The 8,920-nt window shown below is 41.2% G+C and overlaps 1 pseudogene; it reads right to left on the reverse strand.

The window, feature by feature from the left end:
- Positions 1 to 5,727: 5,727 nt before the first annotated feature.
- Positions 5,728 to 8,489, reverse strand: LOC128576925 (glyceraldehyde-3-phosphate dehydrogenase-like; annotated as a pseudogene).
- Positions 8,490 to 8,920: the final 431 nt, after the last annotated feature.

Below are 8,920 nucleotides of genomic sequence, written 5' to 3' on the forward strand. Positions count from 1 at the left end.
TCATGGCGGGTGCCTGTAGTCCCAGCTACTCAGGAGGCAGAGGCAAGAGGATCACTTGAGCCCAAGCTGCAAGCTATGATACCACAATACTCTATCATGGTGACAGAGTGAGACTCTCTCTCAAAAGAAAAAAAAAGATTCCAGCATAAATTTTGAAATTATATTTTGCAAAATCTTCACAGCTAAAACAGCATGTATATTAAAATATAGCTCTATTTAAAGACAGTGTACAGTAATTCCAGAAATGGGATATAAGCATTTGTTCTCTTTTCAGTTCACCTAATTGGATAGATTTGAGGGCAGATTTAAATGTGAATGGAATATACTTTGGAAAATATTAAGGAAGGAGTGTTTGGAGCTAGTTATCTGCTTAAGATAAGAAAAATAATTTCTGTTGACAGTTTACATACCTGACAACTTACCCAGAAGCTGAAGGATTGGCAATTCATTTTTTACTGAATATTAGGCACCCTTGAGCTCCACAGATTAGAATGAAATAGATAGAAACAAACATAAAAGAAGAACAAAAGGAACCCCAAATCATCTTTCATGTTCAATCTCCCACCTTCCTATATAAAATGTCCTTGACCTATAAAGTTAAGGTAATCACTGTTTGCATCCATGTGAGTTTTCCGTTTGAAGATGTACATGGATATAATAAAGCCTAATATAGCCTCTGTTCCCAAACCAACCACAGAGATGGATAAAGACTAAATGCTAACAATAGAGACAGTAAAAGGCTATAATACCTAAACTTAAAGCAAGTAGTGGTGACTAAAGCAGAGGAGTCACAAGCTTCAATGTAACTTCTACGAATATATTGGTACTTGATGAAGAATAATAACAATTGTGAATATGCACATTTAGGTAACAAAAACATGCTATTTGTTTAAAATCTTGCTATAACCAATATTTCATTTAATAATAGTTATATAATTTTATTAAAACACTTTATTTTCTGATAGTAATTGAATCAGAACGATATTCTCATCTTATTACATTAGCAATTCATGATTTTTGTATGTTTTATAAAATACCTAGAAAATAAACCCCATTTTCCTTCTCTCATTCTACTTCCTGTCTTTCAAAAAACCTGAGACTCAATGAAAAACAACAATCACAATGCTGAGCTAACCAGGACTTTCTGAATCCTATCTGTCTTTTTCTAATGATTTGTATATTTTAAATTCTGGCCCTTCATCACTTATCTGTAAGGAAATAATCAATAAAAATTCATACCTGCCAAACAGCTCCTTAAATTTTTAATATTCATAAGCTTTAAACTTAATGACTAATGTCATGTCACCTAGGTAACTACGCATTAAACTTCATTAATATTAGACCAATACTTTGAAGCTCATTCTCTCTAGGTCTTTCATGAGTGATCAACACCAGAAAATAGAAATGAGAAACTGAAAACTGCCCTTTGATACCCCAAGAATGATGACTTACCTGGTAACTCATAATATTGGAAGAAAATTACCAATACAGTCAGTAATTCATTCCCACTGCTAGGGTAGCAAGGGTTCAACTCAAAGCATGAAACAACAAATGGAAGGTCTACCTTTATTTTTATTCATGAATGCAAGAGAATCACCTGAAGTTCAAATATAGCAAAGGAAGACTTTAGTTACGTGCAGAGTTGAAAGAGAACGTACCTCATGTGCAATCAGTTCATTTGAAGCCTGAGTTGATGTATTTTGACCACGTCTCAACAGCGAACTTGAAATGAATCATGGTTTTATGTGACAGGAAACGATAATACAGAAAAGTAATTAGCTAACCAAGAATTAAAGGAGCGAAAATAGACCACTAGCAATTTCATTTTGAGTTTCACCATGGAAGTAAGTTTTGACTCTCTGCACTTACTAATGTTAAACTTTATTAGTCATTTGAATATAAGTCATTAAGCATTCCCACTTAAATTACATGTTTGATATTCATAATTAAATTTATTAACCTGTTCCCAGTGCTGTACTCAAGCCTCGCTCTCTTTTTTCTTTCTTTCTTTCTTTGAGACAGAGTCACAATCAGTCGCCCTGGGGTTGAGTGCCCTAACGTCATAGTGATACAGTGTGAGTGACGCCCCAACCAGCTGCAGCTGCAAGGAGGACCTGCCCTCTCTGGTCTCTGCCCTGGAGGTATTGGTGCGGGGCAGCGGGCAGAGGAACTAGGGGGTTGGAGGGTAGGTGGGGGCGGGGGGAGGCCTCAGGAGGCTCCAATGGCCGGAGAGGAGTGGCCAGACAACTGCTTGGGGCACCCCTCCAAGTTGCCAGCTCAGGGAGCTTCTTGGTGTCTCCGCCCTGCCCTCTGTCTCCCTCCCCTTGCACTTGCAGCTAAATAGGGAAACCCCTCCGCCCTCCTTTCCCAGTCCTGGTCAATTTCATGTAAGTTTACTAGGCCTGGGAACAGAATGGATGGAATTCCATTCTTTTGCTGGGCTATATATATATACACACCCCTAGACAAAGAACCTGGGAGAGATTTTTTCCCTCTTGGGTTTTTCCCTCTGCCAGGAGCACTGGTGCTTTTTCTCTGTATTGTTTTCTGTAAAATAAATCCTGTCTTACCACTCATCTGTGGTCTGTGGATTCATTCTTCAAATCCCCTAAACCAAGGACCTACTGAAGTAAAAATTCCAGTAACAATACCTCACAGCAACCTCAAACTCTTGGGCTTAAGTGATCCTCTTGCCTCAGCCTCCCTAGTAACTGGGACTACCAGCACCCACCACAATCTCCGGCATGTTTTTCTATTTTTGGCAGACACGAGGTCTTGCTCTTCCTCAGACTGGTTGACCTCCTGAGCTCAGGCAATCCACCCGCCTCTAACCTGGCCTCTCATTTTAATTGTCTCCGGAATAATCACGAGAGCTTCCTACTGATCTCCCTGCTTCTGGTTTCTCATACTACAGTTATCATCGCCATCACAATATTGATAATAGAATTTGCTGTTATTGTGTACATATGCTGTGCCAAGTATATAGTGCGGCCTTTTTTTTTCTAGACAGAGTCTCAGTGTGTCACCCTTGGTAGAGTGCCAGCGGTGTCTCAGCTCACAGTAACCTCAAACTCTTGGGCTTAAGCAATTCTATTGTCTCAGCCTCCCAAGTGGCTGGGACTATAGGCACCCACCACAATGCCTGGCTATTTTTTTGTTGTAGTTATCATTGTTGTTTAGCAGAACAAGGCCAGGTTTGAACCTGCCAGCCCCAGTGTACGTTGCCAGAGCCCTAACCACTGAGCTACGGGCGCCAAGCCTAGTGTGGCATTTTTTACTTAACCCTTACACTGACTGTGTAAGTTCAATACTATGACTATCCCCTTTTTTACAGATGAAGACATTGAGGCTAAGATGAGGTTAAGTAATCTGTTCAAACAAATTACTAGAAATAACTAGAAAACAATAAACTGCAAATAAATTTTGCCTGCTCTGCCTTTAAAACATGTACTGGGTCCTCCACTTCTGTTTACAACCCCTACAAATTTGCCCCACATATCGGGCAAAAACAACTTTTTAAAAAAATAAAATTATGTCATGTGAAGCCCTACTTAAAACCTCCTCTAATGGCTTCCAATTACAATTAGAATAAAAAAATCAAATATTTACCATGGTCTACAAAGACATAATAATCAGACCCCTAGCCCCATCTAGAACCTAATGTCATGCATGTCTCTCCTTTATTCATTTCATTCTGGCCACCTTGACATTCTGTTTATTTCTGGAAAACATCAAGTTTACTCCATATAAGGTCCTTTAACTCTGCTATTCCCTTTGACTGAAAGACTTTGCTTCAGATAATTACCTGGCTAATCCCATCATCTAATTCATGGTCCAAGTCAAATTTGACCACATCCATGAGGCTTTCTCTGACCACTCAATCTAAAGTATAACATACCTCCATACTGACCACCTCTCACATTGACCACCTCCCACATTGACTACCTCCTTAAGTTGAGCTAATTTTCATAGACCAGACATGCACCTCATGTATGTATCCCCCTAGCCCTTTATGTTGACAACCTCCATATGTTGACCAGTTTGTTACAGACCCTTGGCTGGTCAACTTACAGCATTTCTATTGTAGTTTCCCTGTCTCCTACCAGCCCTTATCATGTTATTGCATTTCATTTTCTTCATAGCATTCACAATCATCTGAACTTATCTGTAAAATTTATTTTTGTGTGTGTGTTATGGTCATCTGTCCCTCCTTCCCCCTGCTAAAAAGTAAGTGCCATGAGAGCAGAGGCCTTGCCAATATCCATCACTACCATGGCTCCAGTGACTAGAACAGTGCCTGGAATATAGAATCTCAATAAATATTCACTGATCAAATCCAGTTTGCTTTGACAGACATCAGTGCATTAGCTCTTAACTACAATGCTAAACCATTTCCTAAAGGATAGATTTGTTCACCTTACTTCTTCAGTAAAAAACTATCATTATCTGCTGGGCAGCCTGTAGCTCAGCAGCCAAGCTGCCAGCCACATACACCCGGGCTGGTGGGTTTGTACCTGGCCCAGGCCTGCCAAACATCACTAACAACTACAACAAAAATATAGCCACAGGGTGGCGCCTGTGGCTCAGTGGGTACGGCGCCAGCCCCGTATACCAAGGGTGGCAGGTTCCAGGAGGCCCCAGCCAAACTGCAACAAAAAAAATGGCCGGGCATTGTGGCGGGTGCCTGTAGTCCCAGCTACTCGGGAGGCCGAGGCAAGAGAATCGCCTAAGCCCAGGAGTTGGAGGTTGCTGTGAGCTGTGTGATGACACAGCACTCTACAGAAGATGACATAGTGAGACTGTCTCAAATAAAAACATAAACAACTATCAATATCACCGTTGTTTACAAAATAAAGTTCTAGCTGCCTAGTATGACCTTCACAGACTTTCACAGCCAGACTGTCTTTCCTTCTGCACCCTACCTTATGCTTTATTATTGAAACACAACAGAGAATCTGAATAAATCCCTACACTTCTCCACATCCTACAAACCCACACTGCCACCTCTCCCCACCATTTCTAACTATAAAATATTAACTATATCTTTCACAGCAAAGTTCAAACCACACCTCTTATTCAAAATATTTGTAACCACCCTCACTCATAATTAATTTCTCCATAATTTATGAGTGTGGTGGTTAGGAAAGTTTTGAATGAGAGGTACCTTGTAGATCTTAAAATATTCAATACAGTGTGCTTCATAATAAAGCTAACTGTCTATCTCTTCTCCATATTTTTATCTTTATTATCTTATTTTATTTCACATTGTTTTGTTTTTTGGTTTATTTGGTTTTTCGTTTGTTTGTTTATTTGTTTGTTAATCTCAAGACAGAGTCCCACTTGGTTGCCCAGGGTAGAGTGCTGTGGCATCATATCTCACAGCAACCTCAAACTCTTGGGCTCAAGTGATCCTCTTGCCTCAGCCTCTCCAGTAGCTGGGGCTATAGGCCTCCACCACATCACCCACCTAATTTTTTTATTTTTAGTAGAGACGGTTCTTGCTCTTGCTCAGACTGGTCTTGAACTCCTGAGCTCAAGCAATCCATCCACTTCAGCCTCCCAGAGTGCCAGGATTACAGGCATGAGCCACCCCGCTGGGTTCACATTGTGTATATATATTGGCTGAATACAGAGAACTTTATTGATGTTATATTACAAGGTGGGGCTCCCTAGGCCCCTCCCATTCTTCAGTGGGTCTGGTGGGGAAACTGTGTCAAGGGGAGATTCTCAGTGAGGTGGGGGACTGAGTAGACAGGGGCACCCCAGCAGCTGAGGGCCTCTCTCTTCCTCTCTTAGTCTGGCTGGGGCTGGTGGTCCGGGGGCTCTTACTCTTTGGAGGCATGTGGGCTTGTTGCTATAGCCAAATTTATTGTCATAGCAGACAATGAGTTTGACAAAGTGATCATCAAGACCAATGCCAGCCCCAGCATCAAAGGTAGAAAAATGGGTGTCACCGTCGAAGTCAGAGGAGATGACCTGGTGCTCAGTATAGCCCAGGGTGCCCTTGAGGGGGCCCTCTGATGCCTGCTTCACCACCTTCTTGGTATTATAGTATTTGGCAGCCTTCACCAGACAGCAGATGAGATCCATGACTGACATGTCAGCAGTGGGAACAGAAAAGGCCATGCCAGTGAGCTTCCCATCCAGCTGGAGGATGACCTTGCCCACAGCCTTGGCTGTACCAATTGAGGCAGGGATGATCTTCTGGACAGCCCTGTGACCATCACGCCACAACTTCCTAGAGGGGCCATCCACAGTTTTCTGGGTAGAAGTGATGGCATGGACTGTGGTCATGAGTCCCTCCACCATGCCAAAGTTGTCATGGACAACCTTGGCCAAGGGAGCTAAGCAGTTGGTGGTGCAGGAGGCATTGCTGACAATGCTGAGGCTGTTTTCGTATTTCTCATGGTTCACACCCATCACAAACATGGGGGCATCAGCAGAAGGGGCAGAGATGATGACTCTTTTGGCACCCCCCTGTACGTGAGCCCCAGCCTTCTCCATGGTGGTGAAGATGCCTGTAGACTCCACCACATAGTCAGCGCCTGCCTCATTCCATTTGATTTTGGTGGGATATCGCTCCTGGAAGATGGTTATGGGATTTCCATTGATGACAAGCTTCCAGTTCTCAGCCTTGACCATACCATGAAATTTGCCATGGATGGAATCATATGGGAACATGTAGATCATTGAGATCAATAAAGGAGTCATTGATGGTAACAAAATCCACTTTGCCAGAGTTAAAAGCAGCCTTCGTGACCAGGTGTCCAATACGACCGAAGCTATTTATTCCAATCTTCAATTTCGCCACGGTGCCTCAGGGATGCAGCTGGTGCTGCAAGAGAAGAAGCAGCTGTCTGATGAACAGGAGGGCCAAAGAGCCTCACATTGTTTTTAAATAGGGTCAAACATAGCGTCTACTCAAATGTTGAAGGGAATTAAACATTTGTGGGTCCTTACATTCCAATCACATATACTGTTTATATTATTGCTTGTTTTTTTTTTTTTTTTTTGGCCTATTGCTTCTTAATTGATTTATTTCACCTGGGTATGTAATTCCTCCTTTTCCCTAGCTAGATTTTTTTTTTTTTTGAGACAGAGTCTCACTTTGTCACCCTCGGTAGAGTACCCTGGCATCACAGCTCACAACAACCTCAAACTCTTGGTCTCAAGCGATTCTTTTATCTCAGCCGTCCAAGTAGCTGGGACTACAAGTGCCCACCACAACGCCTGGCTAACTTTAGAGATGGGATCTCGCTTTTGCTCAGACTCGTCTCAAACCCATGAGCTCAGGCAATCCACCCACCTTGGCCTCCCAGAGTGCTAGGATTACAGGCATGAGCCACTGCACCCAGCCTACCCCCAGCTAGAGTTTAAGGTAATGAAATCTTCTATTTCTTTATGGTTATTCCTTGCCCTTTCTCTTACATTGCTTTCCTACCCTGTGGTCCCCCATTACTACTCCTTTACATTTAACCTGTTGCTAAATTTATAGAGAATATATTCTACATAAACAGTGAGTGAAGAATAATTGACTAAACATAAAAGTCTGGTAGAGGAAGTACCCATCAGTTCATGAGTAGATTAACAAAATGTGGTATACGTATACCATGGAGTACTCCTACTTAATCACAAAAAGACAAATTAATGACTTTTCCAAAATTTGGATTGAACTAGAGACTATTCTTTGAAGTGAAATATCTCAACATTGGAAAATCAAACACCACATGTACTCATTATTAAATTGGAACTAACTAATGAGCACACATGTACACAGAGGGAAGTAAAACTCAGTGGATATCAGGGAGGAGAAAGGGGCAAAAACCCACCTAAAGGGTACAATGAAAACTATTTGGGTTATGGACACAGCTATAGCTATGACAAAAAACAAAAGTTATCCATGCAACCAAAAACATTTGTACCCCCTTAGCCCTTTCCAATCCAAGTTTTCTGCCACTTACATACCCCTCAGCTCTTATTTGTTTGGGGCAGGAAAGAGATTGGTGGATTACTTGTAATTATCCTACAGTTTTAAAAGATAAAAACATAAATATGAACTCGCCTGATGATTTTATTATCTATTTTAGGATACATAAAATAATTAAAGTGTTTTTGTTTATTTTGTTCATAATTTTTTTGAGTGTGATACTTCTAGAAGCAATCTCCAGGATGAAGTTCAGGTATCCTCTTGCATGTCTCACAGTAGAAAATGGTTTCTCTCCTTCCACCTTTCTCATTTCTTCTGTTGCAAACCATGCAATCCTTTGTTGATTTTTTTCGTTTTGCATTATAAAATTCATTTTCCCATTTAGCTTTTCCTCAGTGTCAGAAGATGAGGGTCTTCCCCTCTTTCTTGAATTTCTATTCTTCACATTGCTCACAAACTGAGTGATGAGATTTTACCTGTAAGAAAGATGTGTCTGTACTTTTTCTCCACTCTTCTTATCTAATGAGTAAAGGAAGTAGCTGTTCACAACTTCAATGTCCATCAGCCAGAAGAATAATTTTTTCCACCATTTGTAAGAACTCTTTGTAAATCCATAACATCTACAGTAGTGGTTCTCAACCTTCCTAATGTGTCAACCCTTCAATACAGTTCCTCATGTTGTGGTTGACCCCCAACCATAAAATTATTTTCGTAGCTATTTCATAACTGCAATTTTGCTACTGTTATGAATCATAATATAAATATTTGATATGTAGATGTATTTAGGTGACCCCCCATGAAAGGGTTGTTCAACCTCCAAAGGGGTTGTGACCCACAATTTGAGAACCACTGATCTACAGTAATGATCAGCTCTGTCCACTCTTCCCATAAACTTTGTGTATTCTAAAATAACTGCTGTTTTTTCAACAGTACAGGCTGTTTTTTTCTAGAACCAGTGACCACATGTGGTTGAGGGCCCAAGACTGTACTCAT

The sequence above is a fragment of the Nycticebus coucang genome, chromosome X, assembly GCF_027406575.1.
Source record: "Nycticebus coucang isolate mNycCou1 chromosome X, mNycCou1.pri, whole genome shotgun sequence".
Taxonomy (NCBI): Eukaryota; Metazoa; Chordata; class Mammalia; order Primates; family Lorisidae; genus Nycticebus; species Nycticebus coucang.